General features: G+C 42.4%; 2 protein-coding genes across 4 annotated transcripts in view; one reads left to right on the top strand and one right to left on the bottom strand.

Moving 5' to 3' along the window:
- The window catches only part of NEMP2 (nuclear envelope integral membrane protein 2), a 144,020-nt gene extending 132,950 nt beyond the window's left edge, over window positions 1-11,070 (bottom strand). Inside the window, exon 1 of the mRNA XM_073881213.1 lies at window positions 10,971-11,070. The gene's annotated coding sequence lies outside the window, so the exon portion shown is untranslated. The remainder of the gene's footprint in view (window positions 1-10,970) is intronic.
- The window catches only part of NAB1 (NGFI-A binding protein 1), a 47,553-nt gene continuing 41,889 nt past the window's right edge, over window positions 10,825-16,488 (top strand). For 2 of the 3 annotated variants that reach the window (XM_025848498.2, XM_025848487.2), the window contains exon 1: window positions 10,825-10,962. The gene's annotated coding sequence lies outside the window, so the exon portion shown is untranslated. Of the gene's footprint in view, window positions 10,963-11,024; window positions 11,157-16,488 lie in introns of those variants that run through there. The other variant, XM_025848492.2, reaches the window with a different exon arrangement.

The following is a 16,488-nucleotide window of genomic DNA, read 5'->3' as shown; positions in this document are numbered from 1 at the left end:
TTTTTGCTAATCCAGTGAATGGATGCACTCTGGTTACAAAGACGTAATAACTGTGACAGTTAAAAAAACCTTATGGTATTCCTTCAGTACTTCAATTATGAGGAAAAAATATGTGCAAATTTTGTCTATTTTTTAACTTTCCCATTCTCTGTTTAAGGCCAAGTAAAGTTTCCCTTTTTCTTTCCAACTCCATGAACACCAAAGAAAAAACAACTTTGCCACAAAGTTTGCCATTTTTTTCCTGTAGGGAGCAGGGTTGGGAAGAATACCATGTTGGGCACAAGAACAAGAACTTAGCTGTATCCATGCAAATCAGCCATCATTAAGCATATGCCACAATGATAGTGGGTCAGTAGCTGAACAACTATTACTCATAGGTTGAGAATGCATTCACTCAAAAAATTCTAGAAAGTTGCTCCTTGCCCCACAATACCTATCGTAAGGGCTTCTTCCATGCCTTAAATTAGACTATTATAACGTACTGGGAGTCAAAATTTTCATATTTAAGAAACCTCCCAAAGAAACTATATTTCAAAAAATACATTTAGTGCTTAGAAATCGCTAGAAATTTGTCACATTTCTTTCAAAAGCACGGATGGATGGGACACAGGACCTGTAAGTTCTATCGGATTTAAGATGGAGACCACCCTCAACGTCTTCCTCTCCCTAAACTAGCACTTTCAGACAGGCAAATCTTTGTTCTTAATTTCTTGCTTAAGCCTTTTGGATCACTCCCCAAAAGCCCTAACGTTCTCAGACGTGGTCTAGGGGTCCCTTTTGCCTTTGATCCTCTAACAATTATAATTGTTTAAAAAATGCAGATTCATTAGTCCCAGTCCAGGCCCACTCAATCAGAATGTCTGAGCCCTGGACCTGCGTTTTCTATAAATTACCCAGCTTGATTTTCTTCTTTTTTGCGATTGAGAAATATAACACACATTAAGTACTAAAACCAGAAATATGCAGTTCAATAAATGATTACAAAGTGAACACCCATATAAATGCCCAGCCAGCACTTCAGAAGACATCCCCCCCGCCCCCACTTTGGGGCGCCTGGGTGGCTCAGTCGGTTAAGCATTCAACTCTTGGTTTCAGCCGAGGTCATGATCTCAAGGTTGTGGGACCGAGCCCTGCGTTGGGTTCCATGCTCAGTGGGGAGTCGGCTTGAGATTCTCTCTCCCCTTCTCCCTCTGCCCCTCCCCCTACTCACACACACATTCCTGCTCTTTCTCAAATGAATAAATCTTAAAAAAAAAAAGCCCCCCTCATTCCTCCTTCAATCCTGCCCCTCTTCCCAACTGTAACTACTAACTTGCTGTCTAGCACTAGCAGCTTGATTTCCGCACTCACTGAAGCGAAACTACAGTGACAGGATACAATCCACACTGCTTAGTGTGCAGGACTTGGTCTTGTAACCTCATCTTCTGCCTCTGCCCTCTTCACATGTCCTTCCCAAGTCTTTTGGAACCAGCTATGTTTCAGTTTACAATTACTGCCCTCAGTCAGTGCTCACGCTTCATGCGGTTTCATTACCTCCAGACTTGCTGGGGAGCGCCTGTACTTCCTGAGTCTTTCTAGCAAATTCGTCCTTCAAGACCTGTCTAGTTGTCACTTTCTTATAAGCCTCGTGATGTTTGTCCCTCTGCCCCACCCAAGGCAGAACCATGAGTCTTTCCATCGTGACTAGGGAGATCTTCTATGTGAGCAACTATTCTTTTACACGTTGGGTCGCCTTCCTGGACCGGGAATTAGGGCAGAGAATTTTTTTTTCAATCCTCTGGAGCATGTAGGCTTAGTGTGTGTGCCTCAGTAGGTGCTTAACTGTTGAACAAATGAATAATCTCCAGGTATGAACACCTGTGGAAAAGGAGCACACCGCAACACTAACACATCCAGGTCTGTCTGGATCGGATGACGTTCTTCCTTCAGGAAGTAACCTCCGGAGTCAGGAGAATACTGGGTGCCTGAGAGGAGGGCAAAACCGGTGGGATGAAAGGCAAAGAGGGAGGCGGGAAGCTAGAGCGAGGTTGCTTGCAGAGCCCTGAGAGTAAGGAGCAGTCAGACCACTCCAGGCAGCCTGAGGGCAAGGGTGGGTGGTGGCTGGGGGGTGGAGGGGGAGGTCTCCTTCCTTGCCTGAGGTCCGCCCCCCCTTTTTTCTCAGACAAGACTTCTAGTTGTTAGACTGTTGTGCTGTGTGGGAAGCCTAGACTGTCCAGGCTTCTTCACAACACCTTTTCCTGCCTCTGAATTGTCCCCAGACTGTCCACCGGCTTCTGAATGTTGACCCTTGCTTGAGAAATGCCCCTCATGAGTTACCTGCCTTTTCTTGACCTTAGCATACAAGGAAGGTAGAGCATTCAGTTCTTCAAAACTCCTACCCATCCACAGTATGTGTGAGTAGGAGTGCAGGGCGAAAACGAGACACACAGAGGGGCCTTGTGGAACTGCCCTGGTGCTCGGAGGATCTGGATCGGAAGCACCAGGCAGCCTGCCATGGGGAATCTTCACAGCGATGGAAATAGTCCTTACACAAATGAGCCTCAACTGTTAGGCACGCTGAGAGGTCGCAAGAACAGGAATGAGAAGAATGACTCAAATTTTACATAATCCAGAAAAGATACTGTAAAATAAAATTTTAAAATCTATCAAAAAGTAGTCTGAAAAAGAGCCACTGCTGTGGCTGGATCCCTGGGATGTGGGTAGGGGTGGCTTTCAGTTTGGAGGTGATCAAGGTCAGCACAGAGCTGGCCTTCCGGGAGATGGCTGTATTTGTGAAATGTAGGAAGGCTGGGGCCCTGCCCACTGCACTCTTGCAGATAGTGGGCCCCTCTATCCTCCCCTAAAGAACCACAGTGGCCTACAGAAGGGTCTTGAGCAGCACTGGACCAGCACTGTACATGGTGGGCCCAGCTTTCTGCAGCAGAACAGGGGCAGTGAGAAACAGTGACATCAGAGGCTGCTCAGACACCAAGTCTGTCATTCTTTGGATGTGGAAGCCCAGATGAAAGAAATGAATACCACTCTTTGAATTACTGCGCAAAAGCCCTGGGACTGTATAAGTCTCAGTAGTAGGGGCAACCACAAGTAGACACACGCTTGAATGATTAATCAGAAAAAAAAAACAAAGAGATATGACTGTATTTGTAATATGAGATTAAAGCAGTTCAAGCAAGCTAGACCTATATCTCTGTATCTCTCGGACACATGGAAGACTCTCAAGGCGCAACTATACAGGATGGATTACATACAAAGAGCTCAATACATATTTGCTAAATAAGTGCTTGATTTTTGTTGCCCTCTTCAATTTCATTTTAATTTTTATTTCATTGTAAATGGCTTTTGAAGCAGAATCTTTGTTAAAAATAACTCTTAAATTTTCCCCGATTTTTAAAGTAATGCATGTTTGTTGCTGAAATTTTTCAAAATTAAAAAAGCATAAAAAATTAAAATTATTTATAATACCATCACCCAGAGATAATTATGCTAACATTTGGTAAACGTCTTCCCGTATTTATTTAGGTAGAGAGTTTATGGATTGCTTTGCTGTTCTATTTTGACTAGTAACATTGTATCATGAGCATTTCCCAATATTATTCAATATTAATTGAATATTTTCCATCATACTGATGTGATATAACTTAACTAATCCATTATTTTGGATGTTTTGGTTTTCAAATTTATAAATAATGTTGTGATTAATATTCTCTTAAGTGTTTATAAACTTAGGATAATATCCTAGAAGTGAATCTGTTGGATCAAATAAAATGAATACTTTGAAACTATTGGTTCAATTTGCTAAATTGCCCTTCTAAAAGGTTGTTTCCCTTTTTACCAAAAATGTGCATAAGAGCCCCTAACCTTACCAGGAGCAGGACGATTTGGAAAATTCTATTTAAGGAATATATTTTATAGCTGGAAACAACTCTCACTCTGTCACTATTAGAGATGTTGTTCAGTAGGAAATGAAAAAATATAGCAATAGATAGAAAATGAGGAAATCAAGGTCCTTATATTTTTTGACTTCCATAAATTATTGCCAGTTCCGGGCAAGGCGATGGTCACACTGTATAAATCTGGGTGTGCACAACAATATAATTCACACTATAAAGGTGTAATGTAGAAATTACATGTGAACAGAACGATGTCTGACTTACTTTTATTTCAATAGTTTTAAATCTCTTACTGGTCAGTACAGGCATTGCTCCTTCACCGTGTCTGCTCCTAGAAGGCAGTTAGTGTTGAGTAACTTGTGACAAGTAGCCCAACTCATTAACACACTCAATTTCTTTATATCTAAACTTGCGCATGGTGGGTATTTTTTGAACCTGTTCTGCTTTTCTTTCCTTTTACAGATATATACGTGTACCTGATATATACACCACCTCTCCGAATCCAACTAAAAGATAATACACAGGTAAATGTACAAGTGAAGAGAGAGCAGGATCACCACTGTTTCTCTGTCCCTACTTTCTGAGGATCCATCCCAAATGCTCCATCCCATCACTGCCATTTGTCTCAGGTCAAGAGCACACTTTTGTGGAATTTATGTTCAGATGATCTCTGTCTCTTTTTTGTTCTTCTTCAGGAGAGTCAGGTAGTTGGGTAGTTTTCCTTTGTTTTTTGCTTCCACTTCTTTCAGCATAGTCATGTCCACTCTAGTCAGCTTCTCCCAAGTGCACAACTATTTTCTGTCTCTTCCTCTCCCTCTACTTTCTTCCATCTCTTGCCCGCTTACTTCAAGGAAGGCTCTCTACCTTCACATGCTATTCTTATTCCCTTCCTCCTTTCATGAGCTGGAAAAAGCCCCGCAACTTGGCTGCCAAGTCACACACTTTTGGCAAGGAAAAAACCAAAATCTTTCATCCACCCTCATGTGTAATGCTTAAAAGAGGTGCTCTAGCTGGTGGGCCCTCTGCCTGCAGAGTGTAGGCCTGAAGAGAGAAACCAGGAGAAAGGTGGGAGAGTGAGTATGGACTTGCCATAATCTCAGCCAACTGGGTGGAGAACAAAAGCCAAACATGGGACTGTGGGGAACCAGAAAGCCCAGAATAAGGTGTGCAAATGAAAGAGGATTTGGATAAATTCCAGAGACTGTGAGCAGAATATTTTCCACCTACTCTCCAACCCCTGCTTTGTGTAGTTGGCTGAGAATTATTAGTGGCCAGTGTCTTAGTTCATTCAGGCTGCCATAACAAAAATAGCACAGACTGAGTGGCTTGAACAACAAACACTTATTTCTTCACTATCTGGAGGTACAAGATCAAGGTACTGGCACTGGGATTTGGGGTCTTGTAAGGAGCCACTTTCTTCTTGTTATGTTCATAGATCCTTTCTTCTTGTTATGTCCTCAGGTGTTAGAAGGGGCAAGAGAACTCTTTGGGGTCTCCTTAATAAGGACACTCTCTGGGGCGCTTGAATGGCTCAGTCGGTTAAGAGTCTGCCTTCGGCTCAGGTCACGATCCCAGGGTCCCAAGATCAAGGCCTGTAACGGGCTCCCTGCTCAGCGGGGAGTCTGCTTCTCCCTCTGCCCCTCACTCCTCTTGTTCTCTCTCCCTCTCAAATAAATAAATAACATCTTAAAAAAAAAAGTCAGATTTTGGGGCGCCTGGGTGGCTCAGATGGTTAAGCGTCTGCCTTCGGCTCAGGTCATGATCCCGGGGTCCTGGGATCGGGTCCCGCATCGGGCTCCCTGCTCCTTGGGAGCCTGCTTCTCCCTCTCTCTCTCTCGCTCTCTCTCTCTGTCTTTCATGAATAAATAAATAAAATCTTTAAAAAAAAAAAAGTCAGATTTAAAAAAAAGGACACTCTGATTGATGATGGTCTGACCCTCATGACCCACTTCCTAATAGTGGGGATTAGCATTTCAACAAATGACTTTGGTGGGCAGGGGCCACAGACTTTCAGCTCATCACAACCAGGAACAAGCGGACAGCAGTCAGTATTGTTGAGACCTGAAACAGCGTTATGGAACAGTTACCATACGAGTCCTGCACAGTGGATGCCAGAGAGGCAAAAGGTGGGAGAAGCGAGAGTAGCTGAGCTGTAACCACTGCTGCCAGAGAGGACAAAGGAGGAAGAAAAACCAGGCCCAGTTCCTTAAAAAGTGTCCAGACATTGTCTTTGCAAAATTTTCCTTACATGCTCTTCTATCTTAAACACAAATTTTTAAAATAAAACCAAAATTATTCCTCCTTCAATTAAATGTTTGGCTGTATTTACTGTTTAATATTATATTAGTGTTTTTCTGCTGTTCCTACTAGCAATGTATAGTGTAAATGTCTTTATCTGCAGAAGTCAACCAACTGTGTCAGATGACTTCTAAGATTCTACCTGGTCACTGCAAAGTCTAATTCTGTGTTTTCACTTGTATTTTACAAGCATTTGTAGCTGGGAATCTATCTCACTCCTTTTTTTCACCCCAATAGAGATGGCAATACAAGTTAAAAATAACCAACTTATAAATAAGCTATTAGAACTAAACTAGTTGTATGTTGAATTTCTGCAAAGTATTTGAACTACTTTGAATAAACAAAAGAGGATGAATTAGGTGAACGTCATAATCCTTACACCTTAAAATTCTACAGTGTCTTAAAAATGCAATGTCTGAAGATATGCTTTTTTTTTTTAGAAGAGCAAGTATTTTTAGAGTCATGGCTCTTGAAATGATCAGTTATTAAATATATTCTTACTAGCTTACCTTTAAGAAATTAGTTTATAATTTCAGTATTTTAAAATATTCAAATCTCCATACGTTTAAAAATCTACTTAATCTACAACAGACATCCAAAGCTTTAAATTTCATATTGCAAAATAAGGGTAATTTTAATTATATTTCTGGTAATATGAATATTATACATGACTCAGTTAATTGAGGGCCACCACCACATAGAGTGCAAAATTCGTTAAGTATAGAATTGTTCTGAGGCGATAATAGGAGAACCAGAGGATACCATTATATTCTTGTAGGTCATAAGCCATAATATTATTCTTTCTCTCCTCTAAGAACATTTTAAATCTATTATGAATTCTTTTGTTTTGAATCACTGAGGCAATTTAAAGTAAGAAGTCTTTCTGAAAGTAATAAATTAATACTCTTTCAGTGAAATTTTCACTCAAATGTCAGAACCACTACAAAATTTGTACTTTTTTTTCCAAAACGTTTTTTAGTTTTACAGTGCGGAAAAGGTTTTGTCCAAAGAACTCCTTATTTTTGCAAACGTACCAATCACTTAAGTATTTTTTTTAAAAGCTGTTATTTATTTGAGATAGAGAGTGACAGAGAATGCACCAGGGGAGGAGGAGGTAGGGAAGGGCAGAGGGAGAGGGAGAAGCAGACTCCCTGCTAAGCAGGGAGCCCAAAGTAGGCCTCAATCCCAAGACCCTGAGATCATGACTGGAACTGAAGGCAGATGCTCAACCAACTGAGTCACCCCAGGCACTCCTGAAGTACTTTTAATAATAATATTTTAAAAATCCTGGCACGTCTGGGTGGCTCAGTTGGTTAAGCGCCTGCCTTTGGCTCAGGTCATGATCCTGTGGTCCTGGGATCCAACCCTGCATCAGGCTCCCTGCTCCGCGGGAAGCCTGCTTCTCCCTCTCCCACTACCCCCTGCTTGTGTTCCCTCTCTCACTGTCTCTCTTTCTCGGTCACATAAATAAAATCTTAAAAAAAAAATCCTGTTAAACACATACGTATTGAATTCAAGAGAAGTATAAGACACACTTACAGGATAGAATGGGATATGGAACAATCACAATCTATAATTGCTACCTTATGGGACGGAGTGCCTTTCTGTAACAAACCACCAGGGCCTGGCAAAGGGAGATAACTGTGTGTGTCCAGGGCGTAGGGTTGGGGTGGGGGTGGAACCGGAGGAGGTGTTTAGGGTGGCATGGGTGACAGAAGTGGTGAGGAGGTCAGTAAGAATCATGTTTCTGTATCTGAGTTGTCTCAGATACACACGAAGGCCTCCATTCTCTTTGTGAGCAGCCATGATGACTATACTGTTGTCATATAGACACTGTAGACAGAGAGAAGTGGATGCCTAAAAGCTTAAAAATTTATCTTTTCTTCATTTTCCTTCCTCCCACCACTTCCCCCAGCACCAGAGAGTGTTTAAGGCAATGCAAAGTGGGCCAAAAATACCATTCTTAATGTGGGAAGAATATACTATCTAAACATGTCCAGAAAACAAACAAGAGGGGGTTTTAGTGTTTAACTGTAGAAATATAGTAGCTCCAGATTTCACTTTCCATGGTTTCAGTAACCCATGGTCCAGAAGTAGATGACCTTCCTTCTGACATAACATCAGAAGGCCAATAGTAGGCTGAAACTATGTCACATGCCTAGTCATTCACCTCACTTCATCTCATCACAGGAAGGGTTAGTATAGCACAATAAGATATTTTGAGAAAAAGAGACATTTATGTAACTTTTATTACAGTATATTATTATAATTGTTCTATCTTATTATTAGTTACTGCTGTTAATCTCTTACTGTGTCTAATTTATAAATTTATCATAGTTACAGGAAAAAATATATATAGGATTTGGTACTACTTGTGGCTTCAGACATTCACTGGGTGCCTTGAAACCACTCCCCCTTGGGTAAGGGGGAGCTATGGTAACTAGTCAAAAGGCAGAAGAAAAAATACCTGCCTTAACATATTTTCTCTTCAGCATCATGCTCAATACTGGCCAAACATATACAGGCTCAGGAAGAGAATTTAATGTCGTTTCCGCCAACTCTGGAAACAATTCTACTGGGAGGCTCAATAGTCCAGGTTAAGACTGGCCATTTCGTGACTTGTGAATTATTAATTGTACAAACTTACAGAAGAAAGTTACTTTTTTCCTAGCTGTTCAGAACCAACAATGTTTGCAAAACATCAAGATTCGAGAGAGAAACTAGAATTTTGCAGATTTCATTGCTTGAACATTTCTTAACCTGTATCTTTCCATGAAATTGTTTTTATTTTATAACCTGTTAACCTGTCTCTTTAGCAGAACAAGGTCCACAGCAGCAAAACCATGACAATTAGGCTAAGACAAACCTCCAGCGGTGATTTCTTCGGTTGAAGAATTTGAGGAAGCAAGCATGCTTATTCATTTGATATATCAACACAACTACTTCATACAGAACCTCTCACTCACACTGGAAAAAGAGGCTTAATTATATATATCCCATTGTGGTATTACTCAGTCTTTCAACATGTTTTTGAAAAGAAAAAAAAAAGTTCACTACTTTAATAAGGTCTTTTTCTTTCAATGTTATCATCCCATCCGTTGCTGCAACATAAAGATGTGGTATGAAGAATTTCCCATCTCAAAGAATGCCTTGTATCCCCACCAGCAAAGTAGGCACACTCTGGGAGGCCAGCCAGGATGTGGGAATGGCTTCCTATAAAACTCGATTTTTATATGTATGTTAAAACGGGATTCTACCTGTATTTGCAGTAGTTGTAGATTTACTAAATGTGTTCTATCCTTCAAGAGCACATTGCTAAAATTCGGGGAATTCTTTCAATTTCTCATTTTTGCAAAGAGAAGATAAGATTCTAAAATTTCCTTTTTTTTTGGCAATAGTTGAAGTACATTTATGGAGGTGTTTCAATACTTTCTTTGGTTAGAAAAGTTTATGCAAACCAAACTCAAAAATTCTATAGAGTGCCTCGGGAACTCTATTTTAATACACCCCAGGACTGTTCTAAGCGCCATCGGATTTCTTCACCATGGAAATAGAAAATATTAACCAGTAAAATAACAGACAGTTTTTCAGGAGGGCTGAGAAGGGTGGATTTAAGTTACCCGGCAAGCAAGACAGTCGTCAAAGCTGCACTTCGGGTTTGTTGGTTCCCACTCTTCCCCTCCTCCCCCACTCCCAACGCCGAGACAGAGCCGTGGAGGGGCAAGATGGGCGAGGCAGAGATTCTCTAGAATCGCCCGTTTTTCCTCCAGCGCTGCGCACCTGCCGCCCCCACTCCGTGCGGTCGCAGCCAACTTCCCGCAGGACGCCTCGGACCCAAGGGCAAGGGGCGCACCTGGCGCACCAGCCTCCCCTGCGGGGGCGAGCTCGGCGCCCAGATTAGTGGGCCGAGGGCGCTTTCTATTTTTTTTCAAGTCAGCCTCCCGGAGGATGTTGGATTTGGCGGGGTGTGCTCTTTGAAATACTATATTGGGAACCTCATACATTAAAAAAGAATTTTTTTTTTTAAATTGCAAATCTTCCCGGTTCACTAGGCAGCTGGAGAGCAGGCCCGAGGCGGTGTCCCCTCCCGCCCTCCACCCCCGCTTCCCTCCTTCCCGCCCCCTCCCCCCGCCCGGAGCGGGACTCGCGGGAGCCGCCCCCTCCCGAGCGCCCACTTGGTTCCTCCCAGCTGCCGTGTGAATGGGCCGCCCTCCGGATTCCGCGGAGGGGGCGGCGGGAAGAGGCCGAGCCCGGGCCCCGGCGGCCGCCGCCCCCGCCCCCGCCCCGCGGCGGCCCACGCCGGGATCTGCGTCACTCGGCCGCGCGTGGGCGGGAGCCGGAGCGGCGAATGTAGCAAGAGCGGAATCTCCCAATGTGACAGCGCGCGGGGGGTGGAGGTGGCGGAGGCGGGCGGGGGAGGGGGAGGGTGCAGCGCGCGCCGGGAGGAGAAGAGAAGGGAGGAGGAGGGAGGACGCGGCGGGGGAGGTGCCGCTGCCACCGCCCGCGCGCCTGACCCCGGAGGAGCCGCCGCCGCCGCCAACGCGGCCGAGGGGAGCGCCGTCGGGGCTGGCGGGCAGGAAGAAGCGGCGGGTCCGAGCTGGGGGGGAAGCAGGGAGAGCGCGCCCACCACCTTCCCTTCCCCCCTCGATGGGAGCGGGGGCGTCCCGGCCGCCGCAGCCGCCTGAGGAGGGAGAGCTGGGGGCCGTCACTTCGGAGTTGGGGCTGAGCCGTCCTCGCGGGAGAGCGTGCCAAGACCGCTGCAGCCGCTGGCCGAGTACGTACCTGCTCGCTGTCCGCCAAGTACGAGACGCGTTGGCGCTCGTGCGGCCGCGGGCGAACTTGGGGCGGCAGAAACGCCGGGCTTGCGGGCACTCGGGGGCCGGCGTCCAGGGGAACGGGCCCCGCGCGGCCGCCACCGGAAGGAGAGGGCGGCATCTGGATCGTGTGGGCGATTCCCAGAGAAATTCGGTGCGCCGGGGCAGCGAGAAGAGGGCGAGCAGGGCAGCGGGCCTGAGTTGCGCGTCTTCCCTCCCGAAAAAGCCGGGGGTGCGAGTCCATTCTCCTACCGCAACTGGGGTCGTCGCGCGGGGCGCGGGGGTTGCATGGTGTATTGTGCGTGGTGGGTGCGCGCGCCGGCCCGAGTTTTGTAGCTACCTTCCCCAAGGCCAGAATCTTTTTGTTGGGTTGTTTACTTTATAAAAATGTTGCACTTACAGTCTTAGTTTTTGTCTTGGGTAGCCTCTCCTTCCGAATATAGTTTTATAAAAGCGGAAGGAGAGTTTTGCTTGGAAGTGCCTTACAGAAACTTGGCACCAAGGTGCAGGGAAGCGAGAGACTCGTGCTCGCTAAGGCCGAGTGTGGAATTTGCAAACACATGTGGGACATACAAGCCTTGATGCAGAGTTGTGTGACCTTATTCATGGAGAAATATTGCAAGTGCAATCAGATTTATGGTTTTCAACCTCAAGTTTCACAAGATTAAGCTATGAAACGATACTTCCAAGTAAGCCTAAATTTTCTGAGATACCGGAAAAGGATAATTGAGTTGGAATATGCCCGAATGGGTTCTGCATACCAACTTTGCAGCAGGTGATCACAAGGAATCTTTGACTTGCGTATAGGTTTATCCCACTCTTCTTGAGATCCGGCGGGCATGGAAAATTGGGGGGTAGCTGTCAATATAAAATTTCTTGAGAAAGATTTGATTTGGAGTAACCTGTCACTACCAGTTGGTTTGCCAGTGACTGCAAACTTGAGTGCAAAGATCAGAAGCTGAGAGGGAAATTCTCAGATCTTGTTTAAAAATATTTTGGCAGTTTTAATAGATATTAGATTGCATAGGAACAGAGGAACGGAATTTAAAATAGATTAGTCACGTAGGAAATGCTAGGCTGTTTTGTTAGAAAAGTGTGCACACAGTGAATTACCTTCTTAGATTTTCACTTTTTTGAAAATTTTCCCTTGTAAGACATAGCAAATTATGACACGTCATAATTTATATGTAGGTTTCAAGACGAAATACTGGAAAAGGGGTGGTTAGGATTTATTTTGGGGTGGAGGCTGATATTTTCCTGAAGACTTAAAAGAACTGCTTTCAATCTAGTGCCAGTAAAAGTGGCTCTTAGATTCAAGGGTATCCATTTTCTTCCATTTTTCTGTATTGAGACATCTTAATGTTCGTTAAATTTAAAAATTATGTTTTCCTTACAGGTATTAATGTGCATATAAAGTTTTTCTTAAGAATATATGGCTGGCAAGGTCAGCCTTTATTCTTGTTTGGGTGTTGGATGCTGGACAATTAGGTCTTGAAAAAAATAATTTTAAGGAACCATTGGAAAGTTTCTTCTTTTAATTTTATTAGTTTAGTATCTTGTACGAAAGTTAGTATGCTAACCTGGTATTAGAAACGCTTCATATTCCTTGGCTCTGGTGATTCCCTGTTATATGTGAATGAATAATAATAAAAACATTGAGGCATTGTAGATTTTTTATTTTATTTCATTTTGCCTGCTAATTGTGGATGTAATTAAAATGACAGAAATCCTTAGGAATACTATAGCTGATAAAAGGAAATTTAGTGAGTTTATATGTCTAATAAATAATTTGATATATTTAATTAATTTGCATCTTGTCCTTTTTCAGAATTGTTAGATCAGTTATCTCAACTAAATTAATTTAAAATTCTCTCTTATTGTGACTAGTAAATAACACCCATCGTCCTATAGGGAAGTTAATATATTTTCATCCCCCTGGTTAGAGAATCAGTTAAAGCATTTGGTATTTTAATCACACTTTAAGGACATAATGGTTTATTGTTCAAGATTTTGGGGGTTTGCACTGTGGATGCTTTGAAAGAACAAATTAAATGTATTACAAAGTGGGAGAGACCTTTGAAGAATCTATTGCTTGAACTTTAAATATTTAAAGTAAAAGGTAGTTAGTTGGATGGAAACAAATATGTCAGGTTTTTGTGTCTCTTGACCTAAACTCTGGTCTGAGACTTGGGTCTCATCTATCCCATTAGAAGTCTTTTTGTTTTGTTGGTGCTGTTCATGTGCATCATGAATACGGTTTTATGTTACTTTCATGGAAATGAGCTTTTTTTTAAGATTTTATTTATTTGAGAGAGATTGAGACATCTATCAATCATGAGCAGGGGGGAAGGGCAGAGGGAGAAGCAGACTTCCCAGTGAGCAGGGAGCCCAATGTGGGACTCTATCCAAGGACCCTGGGACCATGACCTGAGCCGAAGGCAGACGCTTAACGACTGAGCTACCCAGGCGCCCCGGAAACGAGCATTTTATAATATGTTTTGAACAATCTAAGATCCTGCTAATGTGTAATTGTCTTGCATATGCATATTTCATCGTGGAGTTTATTAAATATATTAAGGAATAAATAATACCCTTTCAAGCATAATAGAAGATTCTTAGCCCCTTTGTTTTGGATTTAGTTTTATCTGCTTCTTTCATTCTTTTTAGTGGAATGAAGAATAGTAGTTATGATATTAAATGCAAATTTTCTTTTTGATCTGACATGTTAAAAAACTAGTACAATAGTAGAATATACTCTCTTAAACTTAATGAAACAAGTGGGAAATCTGAGAAGTTGGTGCTGGAAAAAATAGTAATCCTCATCTTGTCAGAATTCTCACAGCTAAAACATGGTATTAAGCTTTCAAATAGTTTGTCATTTCTCAATACCTTGTATTTAGAGGGCTGCACAATTAATTTGCACAGTATGTTAATTTTAAGGAGAAATTTCTGGAAAAAGTACACCTACATGCTCAGAGGACATTAGTGTTTGTTGAATGACTTGTCTGATGGTTGATTGAAGAATTTCCAGCCATATCCTATCTAGGAATCTGTAAGACATTTTTTCCTCCAGGTTTATTCAGAATTCAGAAAAAAAATCAATGGAGGGTACATTTTAAGTTCTGTAAATTACCATTAATTCATTAGCAGCTATATGTTTAACTCATAGCTATGATAGTATTAAGATTCTGAATATTTTAAGATCACTGAATGCTTACTAATAAATTTGTCTAGGTAAATTATTTGGTACTTGGAACATACAAACACCAACCCTGCAATCTGAAGTAACCCATGATGTAACCAAACTTTCTATTTAATTATTTTAGCTTGAGTTCTAGCACTAGGACAGAAGTTTGGAAGAATTCATTTCCTAGGCTTAAGACTTCTCCTTCCCTAAGCCAACCTCTGGCTTGTCATAAACCTTTTCCAGTTCAACCTGTAGTGTACCCACTACGCCCTTCTCACCAGGCCCCTTTCTTCCAAACTTGGTGGTACTTCCCAGGCTTTAAATGCAAACTCTGCCCTCAGTTTCCTCATTCCTTCCGTACCATTTCCAGTCCCTGTCTTTCATTCCTTTAGCGTGCACTGGATCTCCATCTAGATGTTAAAAGGAAAACAGTCTGGTGGAACTAATTCACCTTAATCTGTAAATGACTCATGAGCTAACTCTTCCCAAATTTTTTGTACATTTTTTATAAATCTGTAAGAGGCTGCTGTTAACTTAGACAGTTTTAAAGTAAAAATTTCAGGCTGTGTTGGGAGGAAGGAATTTATAGTCTTTTGCATAAAAAATAATTCAGATCTTACTGGGATTCTGCCCTTGCTTTCTCCTCACTCCTCAAGAGTCTCTGTTCTTTGGAATGCCACAGACTTCATAAAAGTGTGTGTATACTATGTGTGTGTGTGTATTTCCTACATTATGAAGAGGAGGATTCAGGAGTAGTGATTGTGAATCCATTTGATATTTGTTATTTGTGGATAACTTATATTGCATTTTAATTTATAGGAACAAAGAAGGAAAAGACCTAGAATCTTTATGATCTCTTAAAATGCTGGTGTTGGGACTGGACTAACACATGAAATATATTATAGTAGTAACCACATGTAGTTCCTGTTCTGGAAATACATCCTTAGATCTTTTGGAAAAATAGCCATGTCATGGAAATCCAAATACAGCCTTATAAGAAAGAAGTATTGAGGACGAGAGAATGTAAAAGCTTTTAGGGAAAGTAGTAGCTAGAGATTGGTCATTCGGACACCATTGGGGCACCAGTTTACACAGAGCATTGCTTTTGGAATATGAAAGGAGGCTGCTGATCAGATTCTGTCCCAAAGTTGGGTTTCATTCAACAGCAACCTTTATAGAGATGTTATTCTACATTGAACACTTGGCTGGAAGTGGAGGATGGAAGATGAATGAGACCCAGTTTCTACCCTCAGGGAGCTTATATCCTCTGTTCTGCAGAGCCTGGTGAGGTTGCATCTTTATTCCACTGCTCCTTATGTATAACACTTAGCATTTATCACAGTGTTTAAGTGTCTGCTTATTTGTCTTCCTTCACCCTCTTTAACTCATTCTCCATGAAGGATCATTTGAATAAGTGGGGAAAAAAATGAGAGAGAAAGTAGTGAAGGGTTCAGAGAAGGGACAGGACACCTACACCAAGGGGGTGTGGGGAAGGCTTTATGGAAAAGGCCAGTGGAGGTGGGCAGGAGGGAGTATGCCTGGCACAGGGGCAGGGAAGTGGGAGGCACATTCAAGGAATGCCCGGTGTATCTGTTTGGCATAAGCACAGGGCCATGTTAGGGATCAGACAGAAGGCTGGAAAGGTATAGGTTTGGGTCTGGGATGCCTGTAGGAGAAGTTTGGGTATCTTTCTCTTTGCAATGGGGAAATTTGCACAGGTGGGTAAAGAGCCACACTGGTACTTTAGGAAGATAAAGTTGGTATTGCAGTGTGGGGTGTATTGAAGTTCAAAGTTGAAGCAAGAAGCAGTGAAAACTAGAATTAGGTGCTTTTGAGGCAGAGAAAGAAAAAGAATGGCGATGTGGCTTAAGGAGATGAAGATTTGAGGAAGGAGGAAGAAGAAAGCACAAAGATGAAAGAGTAGTGATGCCACTAAAGAAGAGCATTGGGAAGAGTAGATTTGGGATGCCGGAAGAAGGGAGGAAAATAGATAATTTGCTTTTGGACTTATAAAATTTGAGATTTTGACAATCTCCAGCTGGTAGTCGAAATGCAGAATTATCAGAAAAATGATTTGTGCTGATGGTTCTCAAACTTGTCTGTTATGAAGATCACTCTTTAAAATTAAAAAATTACAGATGTTCACTGATAATTTTTCTTTTAGTATTTGTTGATTGAGAATACGTATACTGTAATGACAGCCACTATGAATTCGGTTACGCTTTTAAATGAGTTTACAAGGCAGGGAAAAGAGCATAATGTGCCATTAGCAAAGTCAGGGGGAGCCCATTGTCAAGCC

The sequence above is a fragment of the Callorhinus ursinus genome, unplaced genomic scaffold (assembly GCF_003265705.2).
Source record: "Callorhinus ursinus isolate GAN/ISIS: 27379988/994484 unplaced genomic scaffold, GSC_fseal_2.0 scaffold2, whole genome shotgun sequence".
Taxonomy (NCBI): domain Eukaryota; kingdom Metazoa; phylum Chordata; class Mammalia; order Carnivora; family Otariidae; genus Callorhinus; species Callorhinus ursinus.
The sequence above is the reverse complement of the archived record's forward strand: the minus strand, read 5'-3'. Positions and strand labels throughout refer to the sequence as shown.